General features: G+C 35.3%; 1 protein-coding gene across 4 annotated transcripts in view; it reads right to left on the reverse strand.

Annotated features, from left to right (window-relative positions):
- The window catches only part of LOC123564875 (uncharacterized), a 531225-nt gene that overhangs the window by 105870 nt on the left and 401322 nt on the right, over window positions 1-24033 (reverse strand). The gene's annotated exons all lie outside the window — the stretch shown is intronic.

Genomic DNA, 24033 nt, shown 5'->3' on the forward strand with positions numbered 1-24033 from the left:
ATTATTCTGACGCTAACTCGTTACTGGACCTATACAATGACTTTATTTCCGTCAGTCTCGATCATAAAGCGCCGAATGATGGTGGCGAAACCAGCTGTACCCCTGTATAGTTGCTTTGAAAACAAAAAATAAAATTCTCCCCCCACCCACTTTTAAAACAAAATGTGGATGACCTATTTAATGAGCTAATGCACAATCAGTTATGAGCTAATGCACAATCAGTTGTGTATGACCTATTTAGTGAGGTAATGCAAATCAGTTGTGTATGACCTATTTAATGAGCTAATGCACAATCAGTTGTGAGCTAAAGCACACTCAGTTGTGTATGGCCAATTTAGTGAGCTAATGCACAATCAGTTGTGTACGGCCTATTTAGTGAGCTAATGCACAATCAGTTGTGTATGACCTATTTAGTGAGCTAATGCACAATCAGTTGTGTATGACCTATTGAGTGAGCTAATGCACAAGCAGCTGTGTATTGTATCAGCTATAATAATGATTGCAAACTTCAATTGCACATTACCTATCTTTGAGCAACTGCAAAATCAAATATGTATGCTTCTGCACTTTTTAGTTATGTATGACCTATCTTATGAGCTAAAGTACTATCTGCTGTGTATGACCTATTTTCCATGTGCAACTGTATACAACCAGCTGCGTATTACCTATTCCGTGAGCTACTAAACAAATACGTAGTGTATGATCTAATTCAGGAGCTGCTGTATGATTCAGATATATACCTGTCTCTAGATTTGCCATGGACTTCTACGGAAATCCATGGAAAATATTCCATGGAGTTTTCGGACTAGTATTTTACATCTTTATTTTATGAAACAAAAATAAGAAAAAAATCCGTGGAGCTTCATGGATTTCAGTGGAATGCCACAGAGTTCCGTGGAAATCCATGGCTTTCCATGGAAATCCACGGTTTTCCGTGGTACACCAAAGATGACCGCGGAAACCAGCGAAATTCCATGGCAATCCGTGGAGTATTCGGACGGCATGTCATGGCAAATAACTTTGGAAATCCACGAAATTACCATGGAAACTTGTTGGTGACAGAACTGGACTTAAATGAAAATCAGAAACCAATATGCATGTCACATCTTAATTTATAATTTTATAACAGTCTGTAGTATAACAAAACTGCTTATGAATTTTGACATTTCTTCACTAGGTGACAGAAAATAGTCAAAACAATATGGAGCTAAAAGTCACCAGTTTCTACTCAGTTCCACTGTCATTGTAGTATATCAATGTTTTCCACTGTTTGCCATAATGTTTTTCAAAAAAGAAATTCAACAATTACTTCTGCAGTATAGTCAGTATAAGATATGCCATTATTTTCAACTGAATATAACTATTGGTTGAGAAATTTTCTGTCACTGTTTGCCACCATCAGTGTAAAATGCCATGTAGTTTTCATTAACCGCCACAAAGCCATCATTTGCCACAAGTTGCCTCCCTGCATTAACCTGTTGAAATAATAAACCAAGAGATATTAAACCATAAAAGCAGTTTTTTTCATTAGTTTTGTCCTAATACATAATTTCAAAATTAAATGGTATTCAAAGTAGTGCGCATCTTTATGATACAGGCAACACTGCCGATTTAAGCTAGTAATAACATTAATTATCATATTTTCAAGAAACTGTATTTTTCAATTTGATTTCAAATGTTGGTAGAATAAGGTTCCAAAAAAGGCATGCAGGCAGATATTCAATCTTTTGGGGTAGTGATCAATAGGTTCAACTTTAATGCATTGCTATTATTGTATAAATGGTGACCTAGTTTAAATTCTACCAGTTACCTGCACTAACGCCTAAAGTGATAATTTTATTTGGTACTTCTTAATCATTATATATAATATTGGTATGGACTTGATATAAGGGAGATAATTATAAATCCTGCCGTGTGTTCTGCTGGAAATTATACGGTTGATCCATTCAGTCATGTTCGGGGGAAATTGTCAGTTGCCCACTTTCAATCAAACATAGAACGATGGTAGTTTGTACATGTATTTATAATACTATAGTAATTACTTACATGTCTTTGAACCGTTGGATGGAGTCTCCTTTGAACACAATACATTGAATCACTAAACTGATTTATCTCCATTCATTCATTCATGTCTGCTGTTTATATACACCTGAAAAATAGATATAGTTTAAAACCTAGATGTCCATAAAAAAAGTTTGGTTTAATATTATTAGGTATGTCAATGACCTGAAATTAAAACTATACATCATGATGAATAATGGGGCCAAAACATCTTATCAGCAGCTAAATCTTCCAGATGTGGCAAATTGAGGGTTACATTAATTAGCATAAATACCTGCACATGTAACAAAATTTCTAACATTACCCTTGGATAAGATTATATAAAAATATTGTTTTTGAATTTTGGCACACATTTAAAACTTACAAATTTTGTAATATAATTTAAGTGTATAATGTCAACTTTTTATTTAATTTCATGGAAAGTTTGGTATTACATTAACAACTAGACCTATCAGGCTATCACTGAAGGTGATGAATGTACCCCCCGCACGCACTGACACAGTACATTGCAATCTGACGCACACAAGACTGCATAATTATGTGGACTGTAAGTATAAAGACTCTATGTATATAGTATAGTAACAAAAAACAAAGTCCCATAACTCTGCAGAGTATTTATCTAAAAGAACTTAACATGCACCATGCACAAGTAGGGTTAGTACTGATCCCTTGTATTAAGTTTCATTAAATTGTGTGCCTGGGTTCAGGAGATTAGGCGCGCACAAGACTGCATATGCAGACTGTATGTATATAGTATATTAACAAAAAACAAAGTCCCATAACTGTGCAGAATTTTTTTCTGAAAGAACCTAACATGCACCATGCACAACTAGGGTTACTACTGATCCCTTGTGTTAAGTTTCATTAAACTGTGTGCATGGGTTCAGGAGATTATGTGTGCACAAGATTGCATATGCAGACTGTATATATATAGTATATTAACAAAAAACAAAGTCTTGTAACTCTGCAAATTTGTTTTCTGAAAGAACCTTACGTGCATCTTGCACAACTACTGTTGTTACTGATCACTTTTGTGAAGTTTCATTAAATTGTGTCAAGGGGATGAGGAGAGTTGGTGCGCACAAGATTGTGTCTATGTATATAGTAAAGTAACAAAAAACAAAGTCCCATAACTCTGCAAAAAAAATTCTGAAAGAACCTAACATGCATCATGCACAACTACTGTTGTTACTGATTACCTTTGTGAAGTTTCATTAAATTGTGTCAAGGGCATGAGGAGAGTTGGTGCGCACAAGATTGCATATGCAGACTGTATGTTTATAGTATAGTAACAAAAATCAAAGTCCCGTAACTCTGCAATTTTTTTTTCTGAAAGATCCTAACATGCACCATGCACAACTGCAGTTGTTACTGAACACTTGTGTGAAGTTTCATTAAATTGTGTCAAGGGGATGAGGAGAGTTGGTGCGCACAAGTTTGTGTCTACGGACAGACAGACAGACGGACAACCTGAAACCAGTATACATCCCTTACAACTTTGTTGTCGGGGGGTACAAAAACATTTTTTTTTTAAATAATCTCCCTGAACAGCATAAATATGTATGTTCTAGTATTCTGTAAGACTCCTCTAAAATGAACACATACATCTGTACGTTATAACCAATTTTCATTTACTTGTACATTCCAGTTTATATAGTGTTGAAAAGAGTAAATGTTAGACAAAGATTTTCATAAGTAGGCTCCTTAATAATTTAATGTTGGAGCCAAGGGACTAGACATCAACTTCTCTGAAAGATTCTATCATATTTTTTTGTAAAATTAAAAATCATATTAATATTGAAAATAACTAGCAAGTTGAATATATCAGAATTCAAAAGAAAAAGTAACAGTACCTAGATAACAAATAGCTGCTTAATATGTGTATTATTGCTAAATATTCGAAACAATGTTAAACACTTTCAGCACAGAGCATAATCATCAATTAGTATATAACAAGTAAATAATCCATAAACATTTCTTTCTACTAAAAATAAGTTCCATTACCTTAACATAAATGTGTGCAACACCAATAAACTAATTTAATAACAGGTTAAAACACATATTATAATTCTCTGAATTTACTAAGAAAACAGTGGTCAGCTGACTGGTAGCATTGTTAACCCATTATATTACAGCAGTGCCACCTATGGAGATAACTCTACTGGCTTAAATTTTATTGACCCCATTGAGTAATTTCATTTAAAAAGTATCCAATTTTCCTTTTAGTAAATTAAAAGCATGATAAACTAGAAATTGCAGCTGCTTAATAGAACTTAGCAAAACTAGAGATATCACTAAAGGTGATGAATGTACCCCCGCATGCACTGACACTGTACATTCCAATTTGACGCACACAAGATTGCATAATTATGTGGACTGTATGTATATAGACTGTATGTATACAGTATAGTTATAAAAAACAAAGTCCCATAACTATGCAGAATATTTATCTAAAAGAACGTAACATGCACCATGCACAACTAGGGTTGGTACTGATCACTTGTGTGAAGTTTCATTAAATTATGTGCAAGGGTTTCGAAAGATTAGGCGCGCACAAGATTGCATATGCAGACTGTATGTACATAGTATGTTAACAAGAAACAAAGTCCCATAACTCTGCAATTTTTGTCGTTGAAAGAACCTAACATACCCCATGCACAACTACTGTTGTTACTGAGCACTTGTGTGAAGTTTCATTAAATTGTGTCAAGGGGATGAGGAGAGATGGTGAGCACAAGATTGTGTCTATGTATATAGTATAGTAACAAATCAAAGGCCTGAATGGCCTGAGAGTCGGCTAATGATTGATGTACTGGTAGTATAGTCTACCAGTTTAGGTTTGTTTTTAGTTTTTTTCCCCAACTATACAGAAATTTTGTTACAATAAATGAAATGAACATTCAATCGATGCCTAGTAAAACTTTGATTGACATTATACAAGTATTTAAACCCAATATATTTCTCTAAAATTGAAGAGTGGTTCGCAGAAATAAAAATGTTGAAAATACAAACTACAATTTGACAGCTGACACTAAGATACTGCCCATGACTATATATATTTTTCCAGTAAACATTTGCCTCCGGCATTGCCAAAAGAGGCAATTATCGGTTGGTATATATTCGCACATGATAAAATTTGAATATGACAATTTATATATTAAAATTTTACAGTGCGGATTGCCACATACAATTTGTAACGGATGGACGAAAAAACTGTTCAGATATTTTACAGATAACGGGCCTGGCGATAACCGTGTCATATATTAAGTATTGTTTAATCATATTATAAGTGATGTGAATTTAAAGTATACTTCCTTTTGCGTTTAGAGATATGTAAATGTTGCTGAGTGTCAATATATAGTGTCACGAATGTTTACACTGACAGGAAAATTGCGCATTCGAAACTAAGGAAAGTTACTCGGACTAGCTACCAATTTCAGAAAAGATAACCGATATTAATAAATACAGTTCTTTTTTAGTTAAAACCATCATTTATTTTATTTCAGACCTATCTTCAAAACCATGTCAATAATCCCCAAGTCCATGCACTTTCAATTATCCATTTTGATTCATGTAGACAGACAGGCCCAGACTGGGCTGAAAAATGTTTGAGCCATTTTACGTGGTCGGTAGCAGGTTGGGTGTGTGGAGGGGTGTTCCTTCCCGCTTTGAATTGCAGTCAGATTTTGAAATGGGCTTTGTGGCAGGTGGTAAAAGGGCAAATGTATCAAACTGTAAAGTGGCAATATGGGGAGAGTGTGTGGATATCCCCTCTTGCAAGTAGGGTTTGGGGCATCACCACAAGAAAGAAATTTTTGAATATGTAGACCCTTGATACAGCCGTTGGTGCGATTTCTAACTGAAAATTTTATGTTTCAATTTCTAAATATTACCTAGATTCTATTTTAGTATTACAATATCCAAAGTATGAATGACTGTCACTTCATATTTTTACTTTCAGATCATGCCTCAGGACTAGAATATGAGTCTGGTATTGATTCTATGTATGTGTTATAAAAACAAATTCTAGAAATATTTCTGTTACAATAATATCTATCATGTTAAAATTTCATAACACAGCTCGATATTTACCCAAAATATTATATCCGGATACGATTACACTTTCCTAAATCTCCAGTTTCAACAATATGTTTTACAAATTGTGATGGTACGAAGACAGTTTAGCAGCAATTGGCAGTATCTGACATTGAAGTTTACGGTGAAAGTACCTCTTATTTAAATCATTTCATAAAAAAAGTTGTTTCGTTTCGTCAAAGCAGTCAAACATAGACGATCTACTTTCGATTTCAAAAACTACAAGAAAATACAATTTAATGTTTCGCCGATTTGTTTATTTCTCGAAAAATGAGAAATAAAATCATTTTTATAAATCAGTAGTAATTAAACAAACCAGTAAGAGCTTCTTCTCCCGATAATTTATCCGCTTACTGACTGCAAAATTCAACCCACGTAAAGCCGTAGAAGCATTGTTATAAACAGGTCACGCATATTCGCCGACAACTGTCCAGAATGTAATTAGGATTCATCCGCGAAGTCTCGCGGAAGAATTGACGTACCGCACATATCTTTTTCGGGTCATTTAAAATGAAGCTGTCATAATTTAATTTCATCGATGTGGTAAACTCTTTGGTAAGAGACATTCCAATGCTTTCAGAGGTACCCGACTCAATAAAATACTAGCAGTATGTTCTGGAACTATATTTTGTCTTTCGCTGGATGTTACGCAAGCTTGGTAAGCCTGCGCAATTCATAAAACGCACAGCGCAATAAATTTGTTATTTGCGCAATGATTTTAAAGATTATTTTTGAAACGGACAGGGTAACAAATGGATAATTTGGCTAATAAGTTAATATGCAGTTTTTATTTGAATTTGTGAACATCATATTTGCTATTTTGTGACAAAAGGGCATAAAATTAGTCATCATAATTATATGCGCAAATGTATTACCAAATCCCGCAGAATCGTTATGCGTGTTTATGCTTAATGAGTTACCTTGGAAGAAAATACGTGGCTTTATTCGAGTATTGCACAATTACAAGTCATAAATTTGACAGATTACATCGTATATTGGTCAAAGCAAATGGGATTGACATAACTGAACTTCATCCGATCAATGAACACTTTGAAATTAGAGACAATCTAATGGAACTACATCGATTCGCTGTGTTGTGAGGCCATTTAATGAGAACGAGAAATCGGGCGATAGCAAGGACTCGTCAAACGCTTTCAGCGTTTAGCCGACTCAAAAACAAAGTCCTGTAACTCTGCAATTTTTTTTCTGAAAGAACCTAACATGCACCATGCACAACTACTGTTGTTACTGATCACTTGTGTGAAATTTCATTAAACTGTGTCAAGGGGATGAGGAGAGATGGTGCGCACAAGATTGTGTCTATGTATATAGTATAGTAACAAAAAACAAAGTCCCGTAACTCTGCAATTCTTTTTTCTGAAAGAACCTTACATGACCTATACACAACTACTGTTGTTACTGATTACTTGTGTGAAGTTTCATTACATTGTGTCAAAGGGATGAGGAGAGATGGTGCGCACAAGATTGTATCTACGGACAGACGGACAGACAGACAGACAGACAACCTGAAACCAGTATACCCCCCTTACAACTTTGTTGTCGGGGGGTACAACAAATAAAGCTGTTAAGCAAATGAACAAAAATATATATGAAGCAAAATCATTTGTTGCATAACACAGTGACAGCTAAGCCACCTGCTTCCAGTTTGAATCCATTTACTAGTTTTGTTACATTGCTATAGGTACTCTACATTACTGTTGGAAAATGAACAAGTAAATTCGATGGAATCCCCCGCCGAAAGGGTCTGTGGTGAGGAACGGCAAAAAAATACATCCAGCAAAAAGTTAAGAATGTTACAAAGAAGCAAATAATTTCATTAGTCAAAATCAAATTAATATAAAATGAATGCTTTTTTCGGGGGTGGGGGGTGGGGGGGGGAGGGGTTAGGGTACAAAACTTTACATGTTGATTATAAATATTGATGGAAAATTAAAAATGAATTTTTTTTTAAAAAAATTCGGGGGGTGGGGGAGTTGTGAGGGGGAGGGGGTGTGACCAAGGCAAGGTGGCGACCCCATGTGTGGGTACGCAACTTCACATGTTTATAATAAATGTTCATGGAAAAGAATGAAAGAAGTTTAATGTAATTCTTCCAATTGGTTGGTTTGTTATGTACAAATCTGTGGACTTTTAAACAATTAAAGGGCAATAACTGTATGGAAAATTGACCAATAAAAAAAGAAAATTACGGGCATCATTAAAGTATGTTGGTTCATATCTATTTCAAGTTTCATGAAATTCTACAACTTGTTACTGAGAAATGACTGCAGACGTGTATTTTTCATTAAATCAAGGGCAATAACTCTAAGGGAAATTGACCAATCAAACAAAAACTTGACGGGCATCATTGCAGTATGTTGGTTCATGTTTATTTCAAGTTTCATGAAATTCTACCAGGTAGTTACTGAGAAATGGCTGTGGACGGACGGACGGACGGACTGACTGACGGACAACGCCATTTCAACACCACCCCTCCCGATTTCATCGGCGGGGGATAATAAATTTTATGAACTCACCTGGTGTATTCTGTTAGTTATTGTTAACTTCCAAGCTGCATATAAACATAGTAAAATAACCCCACCCTGCTCTCAAACAAAGAACTTCCTGTGTAGATTTGAAATTTTGATATTCTTGGGCAAATGTGTCATTTACAGTCAGCTATTGGAGGATACATCTAGGATGTTAAAAAATATTTATGTATTAGGGGAAGGTTTTATTCCATTTACATACTCATTATTTTGAAGTTTACCCTGATATTAAACAGAAAAAAGTTCAGGATTACTTTTTGAGGTACATGTACAGCCCCAAGAAGTGAGTCACATACTTTATTTTCATTGGTTGATCTCTTGTTATGAGTTTCTAAATATAAAGCAGATAAGATCTTATCATGCAGTCTGGGATAATCTCCTGTTGTGAGACAAGCAACAGGTACACTGCAGAAGATTAAAAGACCCAAATGATTTATCACTTGAAGAACTAAAAATCCCTAAGCCAGGTAGTTAATGAATTTTGGTGAAAATAATTGTAATATTATTTATGCAACTGCTGTTAATGCTGTCCTTTTTGGTGTTATTCTAGGAGAAAAAGTCATGATATTTCAATAATGTTTTAAAGATTAGTTCAAAATGAATCTATCTGCAAGGTGAGTTTATATGACAAGTTGCATTACAATAAATGTTTTACAATAAAACCTGCTTTAGCTATATATGAATTACCTGCATTTAGCAGCAACCTGCCATAAGCAGCCACTTTTTCCTACTGCCTTGGATGGCTTATTAAGACAGGTTTTACTGTAATCCCATTCGTTTTGTTATCTATCTAATTAAGTTAATTGTAGTTATTGGTTATAAAACATACTTATCCATTAAAATATTCTATGTTCACAAGAATACCTTCCAAAAATTCTAAGTCCACAGTTTCCATCAATTTCCATCAAAAAAATTTCTAAGTTATTTTCCATTCTATTTTCCATCCGAAAAATTTACTAAGTCCAACTTTCCTTGGCAAAAGCTCCTGTTACCGTGGAAATTGATCAATATTTCAGCTGTAATCCGTGGAAATCTACGGCAAACTGACTGTTCTGTTCAATGTCAATGGAAAATTTCAATATTCCACGGATTTCCATGCTAATTTCCACGGAACTTCATGGAATTCCATTGCAAAAGCCTTATTACCATGGCAAATCTAGAGACATGTATGACCTATTCCATGAGCTACACAAGACATGTGACTTACGTATGCCCAATTCTCATGTTCTGCATACCTCAGCTGTGTTTGACCTATTACATCTAATTTACTATTGAAAAACACATTAGCCCTACAGGAAGCTATCATATCAATTTATAAATGAGTTAGAATAAGAGAAGACTCACTCATTATGTTTGTTTGTAGGGGATCCTTGCAAAATTTTGCTGAAGGCGGAAAATTAAAGTTAGCAAAACGCTGAATAGGGTTTTCAGCAGGCTTTTTGCCAGTCAAAGCATTAGAAAAGACCTTCCGTTCTAAGTATACGTTATACACTTCAACGTCCTCATACTCTATGATATAACCATTTCCAAGACTTATCTGTGCACTGAAAAGAAACACAACAAAGTTTTAGAGCCATAATTGTCTGATCTTTTTTTTTAATTAATATAACAAGGAACAAATGTTGACAACATCTAAATATTCATTGACAAAAGACAGCTCGTAGAACACGAAATGCCCCTCAAGTTATCATCCGGAAACTGGTTAACTGTTCCTGTCACTGTGACCTTGAACTTTGACCTACTGACCTCAAAATCAATAGGGGTCATCTGCTAATCATGCCTCCATGATACCTCCCTATCAACTTTCATGATCCTAGGCCCAAGCGTTCTTGAGATATCATCCGGAAATGAACTGGTTTATGGACCGGCCGACATACTGACTGACCGGCATACCGACTGACCTACATCTGCAAGACAATATACCCCTCCTTCTTCAAAGGGAGCATAATAAAGAAACAACCAGATATAATTTATCCTTTAGAATCTAATAAGGCTGTGCAAACAACAAGCAATCTTAAAAATGAAGTTTTACAGTAATTATTATCCTACGAAAATCCACAGAGAGTATCTTTTTTGTTGATATAATTTATATTCTACAATTCTGTTCATTGATTTGACCACATCATAAAGCATTGTTATTGCTTTTGAACATGACAGTCCTACAGTTTGTTTGTCTGTCTTTTTTAAATATTCCGTCACTTTTGTGTCTAGCCAAAATGGCAAAGACTTGTAAGATAAAACAATTTTAATTGGCATGACATGAAACAATACATCATCAGCTCAGTGTGAGTATTGAACAAACTTTAATTCCAATAAAAAAAGTGATTAAAGTATTGCCATGCAATACAAAGTCCCCCACTGCAAGGCACCTAATTTTCTCTACTACAGTTTAACATAATGAACTGATATCTGTCAATATCGTATAAACAATATTGTACTATATATACAATATGTTATAACAAAAAACTTGGATTAAAATTTGCATATGTAAAAACCTAAAGTTGTTTTCATAAAGCATTTTTTGGTCGATTATCAAAAAGGTATCATATAAGTTATTAATAGTATAAAAAAGTGCTATATAAGTCCACTCAAAACTCAAAACTCTTTACCAGGTAGAGATACGTCAAAACACACCTAAAAAATTGGATATAACATGCATGTTGTACAACAGAAAACTGGTATCGATTTTTCCCTACGGCCTGTAATAATTAAGTTACAATATAAGCTATCTATAGTAACAACAAAGGGACTTAATTCTAAAAGCAAGGGTGCATAATGGTGGTGAACATTTGTGCCAAGTTACATCAAAATCCCTTCAAGCATGAAGAAGAAATGCTCCGGACAAAGTCATTTTGACCTAGTTATTGCGCATGACACTCCATCTCATAATGGTGAACATTTGTGCCAAGTAATATTCAATACAATTTGAATGTCAAAGTTATGCACCGGACAGGAAAATTGTCCCATTGACCTTTGATCTCCAAGTGTGACCTTGACCTTTAAGCTAGGGTTCTGGGTGTTGCGCATGACATCGTTTCATCATTGGGAACATTTATGCCAAGTAATATTAAAAGCCCTTGATGGAAGACAGAGTTCTGGACCGGACAGGGAAAAAACCCTATTGACCTTTGACCTCAAACTGTGACCTTGACCTTTGAGCTAGGGGTCCGGGTTTTGCGCATGACATGTCATCTCATCATGGGGAACATTTGTGCCAAATGATACTAGAAGATGCTTTTGTAAAAAAGCGCATGTCTCCCCCAATACATAGTCGTACAGGCAAGAAGTCAATAGGGGAAAGGAGCGAAAGTCAAAGAGACATTGATGGTTGGCTGCAATAGGGATCATCTACTTGGCATGTCCAGTCATACCACTAAGTTTCAACATTGTAGGCCTAGTGGTTCTCAAGTTATTGTTCAGGCTCCTGTGACCTTGACCTTTGACCAAGTGACCCCAAAATCAATAGAGGTCATTTACTCTGCATGTCCAATCATCATATTAAGTTTCAACATTCTGGGTCGTGGTTCTAAAGTTACTGATGGGAAAGAGTTTTGTATGTTCAGCCCCCAGTGACCCTGACCTTTGATGGACTGACCCAAATAACTATAGGGGCCATGCATCTACTCTGTAAGTCCTATCACCCTATGAAGTCTGAAGGTTCTAGGTCAAAGTGTTCTCAAGTTATTGACCAGAAATGGATTTCCATTTTATGTCCGCTGTAACCTTAATCTTTAACAAACTGACACCAAAATCAATAGAGGTCATCTACTCTGTATGTCCAATCATCCTATGAAGTTTCAACATTCTGGGTCAAGTGGTTCTCAAGTTACTGTCCGGAAATGATTTATATGACCAGGCCTATATGACCTTGACCTTAAATAGAGTGACCCAAAAATCAATAGGGGTCATCTACTCTGCATGTTCAATCATTCTATGAAGTTTCAACATTCTGGGTCAAGTGGTTCTCAAGTTATTGATTGGAAGTGGTTTACCATGTTCAGGCCCCTGTGACCTTGATCTTTAACAGAGTGACCCAAAAATCGATAGTGGTCATCTACTCTGCATGAACAATCATCCTTTTAAGTTCCAACATTCTGGGTCAAGTGGTTCTTAAGTTACTGACCGGAAACGGTTATCCATGTTCAGGCCCCTGTGACCTTGACCTTAAACAGAGTGTCCAAAAAATCAATAGGGGCCATTTACTTTGCATGATCAATCATCCTATGAAATTTCAACATTCTGGGTCTCAAGTTATTGATCGGAAATGGTTTTCAATGTTCAGGCCCCTGTGAACTTGACCTATAGATGGAGTGCCCCAAAACAATAGGGGTCGTCTACTCTAGCAGCTCTATCACTCTATGAAGTTTGAAGGTTCTAAGTCAAATGGTTCTCCGGTTATTTATCGGAAATGAAGTGTGACATAAGAACGGACGGATGGACGGACGGACAGGGCAAAACAATATGTCTCCCCCAGAGGGGGAAGACATAATTAAAATCCCTTAATGAATGACAGTGTTTTGGACCGGACACGAAACAGACCCTGTTCATGCCATGTTAACATTTGACTGTCAAGTGTGACCTTGACCTTTGAGCTAGGGGTCTGAAATTTGTGCATGACACATCGTCTTATTATGAGGTACATTTGTGCCAAGTAATATTAAAATCGCTTCATGGATGGCATAGTAATGGACCGGACAGGAAAAAAGCCCTGTTGACGTTTGACCTCCAACTGTAACCTTGACCTTTAAGCTAGGGGTCCAGGTTTTGCGCATGACACGTCGTCTCATCATGGTGAATATTTGTGCCAGGTAATATTAAAATCCCTTCATGGATGACAGTTATGGACCGGACACGAACTTGCGGATGGACGGAATGACAGAATGACGGAAAAGCGCATTCCTATAGTCCCCGAAACTGGTTTTCAACTAGTAGGGAACTAATAATTGGAAAAAAATGTAACATGTGCTCCCACAAGATTAAATACCAAATTCTGTCAAAATCTAACCAGAAATACACATTTCTCCATACATTTAACCCTGATAAGACATGACTGTTTTTCATTGTTTGTGTTTGTGTTTGGTTAACGCTGTTTTTCAACAGTATTTCAGTTACGTAACGGCAGGCAGTTAACCTTACCAGTGTTACTGGATTCTGTACCAGTACTAATCTGATCTCCATAAGTAACTGCCAACTTCCAAACATGAATCAGAGGTGGAGGACGAATGATGTCAGACACAGTGTCTTTTATCAAATCATCACGGAGAACATACGCACTGCCCGGGGATTGAACTCACGACCCCATGATCCGTAGATCAGCGCTCTCCCTATTGAGCTAAGCTGGCGGGCTGACTGTATTTGTAGAAAATAGAGTATGTCATACATAAAGGTTCACTTAAACATACGAATGGGTAGTTCTCAATTATATGACCTTGTCAACTGCCATTACGGTGGTATGCTCATCTACACTTTATAACAATGACTACCTCGAAGTTTTATTGAAATCCAAGAGGCAGGTCTGGAGATGAAGTCAGGATATATTAAGTCAACGAGAATTCATTCAACCCTAAATCCAGTTAACTATGCTCCACCAGACGATTGAGACAGCTTAACAATGAATCCATTATCCACCAACCCTGGTAATATTCCCCAATATGTAATCCAGGTAAAATGTCATATTATAAGATTCTTTCACTGGTTGTAGGTGCAGATGTGAATGTCCAGCCTCGAGGGTACTGTTAAGGCAGTAACGAGGCTCTTGCCGAGTTACCGCCTAAACAGTTACCCGAGAGCCGGATATTCCTATCTGCACCCACAACCAGTGATAGAATCTTTTTCTTGCATACCATATTCAAGAAATAAAAATAGAAATAAAATCAATCAAGCGGCTTTCTTTTTAGAACTATTTCTTATAACAGAGTATTTAAACTAAGCACGGGACACCAATGTCCGTAAACAGAAAAGACGTCATGACGTTTCAAAGACAAACAACAATGTTTTGAATCGAGAAAAATACTATCAGGATCAAAGAGGAACTGTCAAGGTATTGGATTTTAATTCCGTTCTGTGAAATAAAATGTAAACAAGAGTTCGTAGAACAGAAAATGCCCCCCTTGATGCATTCAGTAATTGCACAAGGAACAGGCATTATATGGTCACTGTACACAAAAGTTCTACTGTCCTGGGTCAATGTGACCTTTATCTTTGACATATTGACCTCAAAATCAAAATAGAGGTCATCTGCTGACCAACCTTCTGTCAACTTTCATGACCCTAGAGGCCCAAGCGTTCTTGAGTAATCACTCAGAACCGGTTAACTATTCCGGGTCACTGTGACCTTGATCTTTGACCTACTGAGCTTAAATTTAATAGGGGTCATCAGCTGACCATGATCAACCTTCTTATCAAGTTTCATGATCCTAGGCCGAAGCGTTCTCAAGTTATTGTCCGGAAACCATTTAAATGTTCCGGGTCACTGTAACTTTGACCAAGTGACCTAAAAATCAATAGGGGTCATTTGCTGGTCATGACCAACCTCCTTATCATATTTCCTAATCCTAGGCCAAAGCATTCTTGAGTTATCGTCTGGAAACCGTTTAACTGTTCCTGGTCACTGTGACCAAGACCTTTGACCTACTGACCTCAAAATCAATAGGTGTCATCTGCTGGTTATGACCAACCTCCCTATCAACTTTCATGATCCTAGACCCAAGCATTTTTAAATTATCATCCGGAAACAGTTTAACTGTTCCGGGTCACTGTGACCTTGACCTTTGACCTACTAACCTCAAAATCAATAGGGATCATCTGCTGGTGATGATCAACCTCCCTATCAACTTTCATGATCCTAGACCTAAGTGTTCTCAAGTTATCATCTGTAAACGGATTGGTCTACATACCAACCGACCGACCGACATCTTCAAAACAATATACCCCTCCTTCTTCGAAGGGAGGGCATAATTACTACATAAATCTTCTACATATATGTAGTTTGTAATACGTCATTTACAGCACGAGAGGGTGTAAGGTGGATTTTTCCAGCACCGGTTAAAATAGCGGAAATCCCCGTCTGGTATGCAAGAATGAAACAGAAAAAATAACTTACTTGTAATCAAGCGACAAGCTGCGGCCAGTATCGACTGGATCTTCTACATGTAACGAGTCAATAATTGAACTTACTTGTAATCAAGAGACAAGTTGCGGCCAATATATAATGGATCTTCTACATGTAACGAGTCAATGGTTGAACTTACTTGTAATCAAGAGACAAGTTGCGACCAGTATCAACTGGATCTTCTACATGTAACGAGTCAATGGTTGCTGATAACATTCCTTCACTGTCTATTGCAATACCCACGTGATGCCATTCTCCATCAAATATAGATCTTCCAAAATCCTCAGTAAAATAAATACCCTTGGCTGGTTCAAACCCGTATGTAACATAAATTCCATAAATACTGACAGTCAATGAAAAATCAAATACAATACTATCAGGTAGTTCCAAATCAGGTGTTCTGAAATGGAAAAAGAAAAAAATATTAATAATAACTGACCTTCAATAAAGACCTTTTTTTTACCATTGACCGTCAACTATGGGTTATGTGCGTGTCACGTAGTATATTCATGGGGAACATTTTTGTATATTATTAAAAAAAAAACAAATTTTTACTTGACCTTAAACGGTGCCCTTGACCTTTACCCAACAATCATAAGTTATATATATCATAATTCACATATTATTCTCTATTTACATACCAAGTTTTATAAACCTAGCTTGAATACTTTTTTTGAGTACTTATAGGATCCAGATTTGACGACAAACAGACGGACGGAAAGCATTCCTAAAGTTCCATCTGGCCTTCCACCAATAGGGGCCTAATTACATAAGAAATGTAATTATTTACTTACACATGAAATGCAAAACAGAGAAAGAGTTGATTTTACTGGCATTAGTTTAAACATATTTTTATTCCGAAATGCATGAAATATTTACAATACAACATTTCAGGAATTGGACAGAAAGCTATATTAGCTTACAGTTGTCCTCTCCTTATTTTACTGGCATTGCTAATCCACAGAGTAAAAATTGATTTTACTTACACAAGAAATGCTAACAGAGCAAAAAATGGTTTTTTTTTTTTTTTTTTATAATTTATTTTTCAATCTTCATACATTTACAAAATATGATGACTTGGACAAATGTTTTTAACAATAGATACAAAACATGTATTTTATGGTCATCTAATTAAACAAACATTTGTAGTAATGGATGTCACAAGAAGACTTTTTCTATATATATATTTTTAGATGAAAAAAATTAGAGAACAAAACATCTAAGAGAGAAAAAAGTTAAAAAGAGTAGATATTATTGGATGTTTAGATCGTCTCCAAACTCATATAATTGTCTAAAAATTGTAATGGTTATTTATGCTACAATCATGTAAAAATCAATTTGTAGGCACACTGTCTAGAAAGTATCATTTTATTATATAGATGAAGAATAAAATATGTAAGATATTTTCTTTTTTTTTTTATTATTATTATAGCCAACAGCATCTACATTCATACCTCAAAACCAGACCATTTGATATTATGTTGGTTTATTTTGTCGTTTGATAATGCAATTTCTTTTTCAAGTTTTATCCTGATTTTAAGATATGATATGAAACTGTCAAAACTGAGTGTTTGTTTTCTATTTTTGATTTGAAAAATGTAAGATTTCATTAGAAATATTATAAAGTTTATCACATTTTTTCGTTTTACGTTCCTTTCAGCGATACCAAAACTGACTACCTCTAAGCTAAATTGTGTTTTGAGATTTTTCTTGTCAAGGTACATATGTAATTTGTTCCATAGTTGTTGTACACAGTTACATTCCCAAAACATATGTTCTAATGTTTCAACATGCATATTGCAGAAATAACATAAATTTGATTCTGTTAATTTGTATTTAAATAATGATTTGTTTGTTGGGAGAATTCTCATCAGATGTTTGTTTGAAAACTTCGTATTTTTGTATCTATTGTTGCTTTCTGTGTTTGCATGTATATGTTTGACCAACAAGAGGGGTTCTCTGATATAATCGCTGACCATTTCATTTCCGACTTAATTATTGGTTTTGGTCTGTTTCTTCTTTGCGTGTCGTAAAGTAGTTTATTTGGTTCTTTTGTCTTTCTTAATTTATCTATAAGTAATTCATTTCGTGCATAAGATATATTCTCTTGCTTAAGCACCTGTTTAACAGTTTGTGGAATGCTTGCTATAAGATTGTAGTACTTCAAGAATTGATTGTTTTCTATATTATATAAAAATTTAAATTCGTCAAAAGTATAGAAAGCTTTTGTTCTGTAATCAAATAAATGTTCCAAATGCTTTATTCCCTTTTCGTACCAGTCTTTATAGAAAAATGTTTTATTTTCAAGTTTTATGCTTGTGTTATTCCATATTACCTGTTTACTTATGCTCTTATTGTTGTCCTGTGTATTAATATTTACCCAAGCTGTCAATAAATCTTTCATAAAAATGTTGGATTTACATATAGTTTCAATTTCTTTCTGAGAATAATTACATTCAAATAAAAGTTCTCCTCCAACATTAGATAATAATGTACTATAAAAGATCTTCCATTGTCCTTGGTTACTTTTATCTATTATCCTTCTGATCCAACAAGCTTTTATAGCATTTATGAAGTAATCTAGATTTATCATTTTTATACCACCCATTTTGTAGTCCAGTATAATAATCTCCCTATTAATTTTATCTGGTTTATTATCCCACAAGAATTTAAACAATTGTGTTTTAATCTCTTTCATTACTTCATTTGATGGGTTTGGTAACACTGTAAGAGGGTAAATTAGTTTTGGTAAAGCTAATGATTTTATAACAGTTACTTTTCCAAGTAGTGTTAGTTTTCTATGTTCCCATTGTTTTAAACAGTTAGTAAAATTTTGAATCTTGGGTATCAGGTTTAACGTTATGCTGGTTTTACTTAAACAAGAAATGCAAGCAAAGTAAGAGTCAATTTGACTTATATAAGAGATGCAAACATAGCAAGATGAAATTTCACTGGCACAGAAAATGCAAACAAAGTAAAATTATAAAGATTTCATTTCCTGGTTACACAGTAAAAGTGAATTTTACTTTTTACTTACACAAGTAATGCAAACAGTGTGGCTAGTGGAAGTTCCGTATTAACATGGTGGATTTTGACTTTCATCATTACAGACAGTTCATTAGTGCTTAATCTAAAGGTTGTCTGCAAGGTTGGAGGCTGCTGGCCCATAGCTGCATTCACGAACATTGTATAATCTATTCTTGATGCTAAAAATTAACAATTACTCAGTAAATTTCTTTTTCCTTTGAATTTAAAAAATGCATCAAATTAAAAAAAAACTAACTAAATTTGAGCTTATTTCTCAGCAAATATATTCTGCTACATCTTGACAACAATGTGCCCAACTATTCTTACAGATACACATGTATAAAAAACAGTCACTTGGAGTTACTTTTTCTATTGCAAGATCTTCTTATCCTGACTTACACCTTGTAAACAAACAGATATATTTACATAATGGCCATATCAAAAAAAGTACTCACTTGTTCTTGACCTGAGCTTACTTCAGCTAAACAAGCAGATAGATAAACAATGGCCACATTATAATACACTTACTTTGCAAGACGGTCTTGTAGATTGTCTTGTATTTACTTTACTCAATGAAAGTAAACTTACTTTTGCAAGACATTCCTGTCCAAACCCCACCACCATCACATTGACAGATATATTCTGTTGGAGTTGACCGGCACTTCGCTTGTCCCCTACACGGGTCACTTTTACATGGGTCAGTGACTGTCTCACATACAGGACCACTATAACCTATATCAATTTTTTTTAATATTTTTTTTAGATAATCCAATATTGTCAGACGTTCCGTGAAACCATTTAAAGTCGATCTGGTGATACTGTCAATATAAAAAAGTACATCTAAAGTACAAATAAAGTTTTTGTTTCCTGTTCTCTTAAAAAAGCTGATTTTGAGTAAACAAACTGCAAAGTGAAATGTAAGCAAAACTACTGTTTCATCTGCATTTTTCATTACAATGCTCTTGAAAAATACCACTCATATTATATATCATACTAGAGAACAATGAGGGTAGTAAAAGGGAACTTTTTTTAAATTTTCATAATACTTTTGAAACCCGATACAACATGTGGGACTCGTTCATATAAACATTCTGGCTATCTCTTAGGTATCCATAAGTCTTGTCCTGAAAACCTCTGCACAAAATATCATTTTAACCCTTACCCTGCTAAATTTCTATAATGAACTTATCCAGCTTTCAATTAAGACAGTACCATTACTTGTTAAAAGGGCTGCTTTTCAAAAAGATACTGACTGAATGGGGAACAGTGCAGATCTTGATCAGACTGTAGCGGATGTGAAGGCTGATCATGATCTACACTGGTCGCAAAAGGCAGAAATTTCCAGCATGATAAGGTTTATTTGTTTGTTTGTTTTTGGGTTTAATATAACGCCGTTTTTCAACAGTATTTCAGTCATGTAACGGCGGGCAGTTAACTTAACCAGTGTTTCTGGATTATGTTCCAGTATACAAACCTGTTCTCCGCAAGTAACTGCCAACTTTCTCACATGATAAGGGTTAAGATGAATCTCTCGATTCCTTATAATTTGAGATATATATTGTTTAGTTCTGAATCTATCACCAGACAGACAATTTTCATAAGGTACATTCCGCTGTAAATTTCAGCAAATTTGGACGCCACAATTATTTCATTAGAATTGAAGTTTTACTTTACCTGTAAATGGATAATTATAATCATTTAGGGTATCTTAGTTAGGTTATAATAAAAGCAACATTTCCGATAACTTGTACAATTTTAAAATAAAGTTAGCTAGATGTGTTTCAATATTACACTGGTGTCACCACTTCCTCTTGCTGTATTGTCACATGTTACTTCTTGACATAACAAGACTAAGTAAAGTTTTATATAACTGTTCGTAGGGGATGCAAGTCAACTGGGGAGAGGGCAGGTTACTGCAAAACATCATCAAGAAACACAAAATAAAAGAAACTGAAAAAGTAAAACAAATTTTGGAGAAAGACTGGGCATAAAAATAGATTAAATATAAAATTTCAGTTTCATAACTTCAAAAGATGATCAATATTCCTGGCTCCAGGTCAAAAACTTTTTGACATGTGTTTTTTCTCTTTTCAACATGTTTTTTTTTCTGGCAATTCATGCATATTGTTTACTTAGTCAAGGGCCATAACTCTAGACTTTCAAAGTTAAACAAGATCTCGTAGAACACGAAATGCCCCTTTGACACATTCAGTAATTGCACAAGGAACAGAAATTATTTGGTCACTGTACACAAAATTTCTACTGTTCTGGGTCAATGTGACCTTGACCTTTAACCTATTAACCTCAAAATCAACAAGGGTCATCTGCTAATCATGATGGTTATGGCCAACCTCCTTATCAACTTTCATGACCCTAGGCCAAAGCGTTCTTGAGTTATCATCCGGAAACGGATTGGTCTACATACAGACCGACCTGCAAAACAATATACCCTTCCTTCTTCGAAGAGGGGCATAAAAATAACCTCGTGCACAAATTCATGCTGAATAATATTCCTACATGCTTTCATGACTCTAGGTCAATTACTTTTTGGAACATAAACATTTAAGCACTTGATGTGTAATTTTCACTATTTCAAGGATGATTATGTATTCTTGAATACCAGACTAGGATTTCAAGCCCTTTCATGGGTGCTGGAAAAAGTGCCTCTTAAATCTTGGGCCATAAGATAACTCTCTCGAGCTGTAAATAACATATTACAAACTACATCAATGTAGTAGATACATGCATGATAAATTGGAAAATAATCCAATACCTTTTAATTCCTTTGTTCCTTATAATACATTTCTCAATTACCAACAAAAAATGTTATGTTACGTAAAAAAAAACAACAACAAGTGACCGAGTATTGCAGTGGCAATACAGAAGTCCCCTACCAGTAAAAAAAAAAATACTTGACCTTCAATAGTGACTTTGATCTTTGACCTACAAATGCTCGGCTATTCGAATTGTTGTCCCAGAAGCAGAAATATTACTCTTAATGTTAGAGTATCTATAGAGTTTCAATCCAGTACCTGCATTAGTTTTGGAGATAGTAAATTGCATGCAAAACTTAAACGAGAAGTTTTCAGTTCACAGGGGACATAATTTGGCCAAAATGCATGTCAGAGTTATGGGCCTTGATGATATAACCTCGTTTTATAACCCTGAATATACAGTAAAGTTTCAATACAATATCTGCATTTGATTTGGAGACAGTCACTTGCATGCAAAACTTTAACCAGGATTTTCTAAGTCCAGAAAGAGGCATAATTTGCCAAATATACATGTCAAAGTTATGGGACTTGACCCAGTGAGGTTGGTAATTGACCTGGAAAAGAAAAAATAAGTTTCAAAGCTATATGCTTTTAAATGGAAAGCTATATGTACTTGAACGCAAAACTTTAACTAGAATTTTCTAAGTCCAAAATGGGGCATAATTTGGCCAAAATGCATGTCAGAGTTATCGCTCTTGATGATATCACCTAGTTTTATGATCCTGAAGACACATGTGAAGTTTCAATTCGTTATCTGCATTAGTTTTGGAGGTAGTAACTTGCATTTAAAACTTTAACCAGGGTTTTCTAAGTCTAAAAGGGCTATAATTTGGCCAAAATACATGACTTGACCCAGTGAGGTTGGCAATTGACCTAGAAAAAGAAAAAAATCAGTTTCAGAGCTATATGCCTTTAAAGGTGTGACGCCGATGCCAACGCCAGGGTGAGTAAAATAGCTAGACTATTCTTTGAATAGTCGGGCTAAAAATGTTATGTTACGAAAAAAACAAAAAAAAAAAAACAAGTGACCGAATATTGCAGTGGCAATACAGAAGTCCCCTTCCAGTAAAAAACAATTTTACTTGACCTTCAATAGTGACTTTGATCTTTGACCTACAACCATGGTTCATGTGCACGACACATAGTCTAATCATGGGAACATTTCTGTGTAGTACAAAACAAATCTTTCAATGCAATTAAAACTAGAGCTGGCACAGGAGTGACAAATAATACCCCAACCATACGGCTTTGTCTCAGAAGTAAGCCAATGTCCAACCTCAAAATCAATAAGCGTCATCTGCTGTTCATGATCAACCTCCCTATTAAGTTTCCTAGGCCCAAGTGTTCTCAAGTTATTGTCTGGAAAAGATTTAACTGTTCCGGGTCACTGTAACCTTGACCCATGACCTACTCACCTCAAAATCAATAGGTGTTATGTGCTCGTCATGAGTAATCTCCCTATCAACTTATATGATCCTAGGCCTAAGCATTCTCAAGTTATCATTCGGAAATGGTTTAATTGTTCCGATCACTGTGACCTTGACCTTTAGCCAACTGACCTAAAAACCAATAGGAGGCGTCTACTGGTCATGATCAACCTCCCTTTCAACTTTCCTGATCCTAGGCCAGAGCCTTCTCAAGTTAGCATCCAGAACCTGTTTAACTGTTCAAGGTCATTGAGACCCTGACCTGACTGAGCTACTGTCCTCAAAGTCAACTTGACCTGTATTATATGTTACACCAGGGTACCAAAATTTATTATCCTAGGTGCAAATATTCTCAATTTATCATCTGGAAACCGTTTCACTGTTCCGGGTCAATGTGACCTTGACTTTTGACCAACTGACCTCAAAGTCGAACTTGACCTGTATTTTATAATGTTACACCTATCTATCAAAATTTATGATCCTTGACCCAAGAGTTCTCAAGTTTTCATCTGGAAACTGTTTAACTGTTCCAGATCAATGTGACCTTGACATTTGACCTACTGACCTCAAAGTCGAACTTGACTTGTATTTTATGATGTTACACCTGTGTTCCAAAATATATTACTCTAGGTGCAAATATTCTCAATTTTTCATACATACACTGTTCCACTTTTACGTGTCATTGTGACATCGACCTTTGATCTTCTGACCTCAAAGTTGACCTTAACCTGTATTTTATGATGTAACACCTACGTACAAAAAATTATGGTCCTTGGCCCAAGCGTTCTCAAGTTTTATTTCCAGAAACGGTTTAACTGTTCCGGATCATTGTGACCTTGACATCTGACCTACTGACCTCAAAGTTGAACTTGACCTGTATTTTATGATGTTACACCTGTGTACAAATATTATTTGAATATGTCAAGCCTTTCATGAATTATTGTTCGGAAACCATGAAAACCAACGGATGGACTGACCGACAAGCTCAC

Source organism: Mercenaria mercenaria, chromosome 2, assembly GCF_021730395.1.
Source record: "Mercenaria mercenaria strain notata chromosome 2, MADL_Memer_1, whole genome shotgun sequence".
Classification (NCBI taxonomy): Eukaryota; Metazoa; Mollusca; class Bivalvia; order Venerida; family Veneridae; genus Mercenaria; species Mercenaria mercenaria.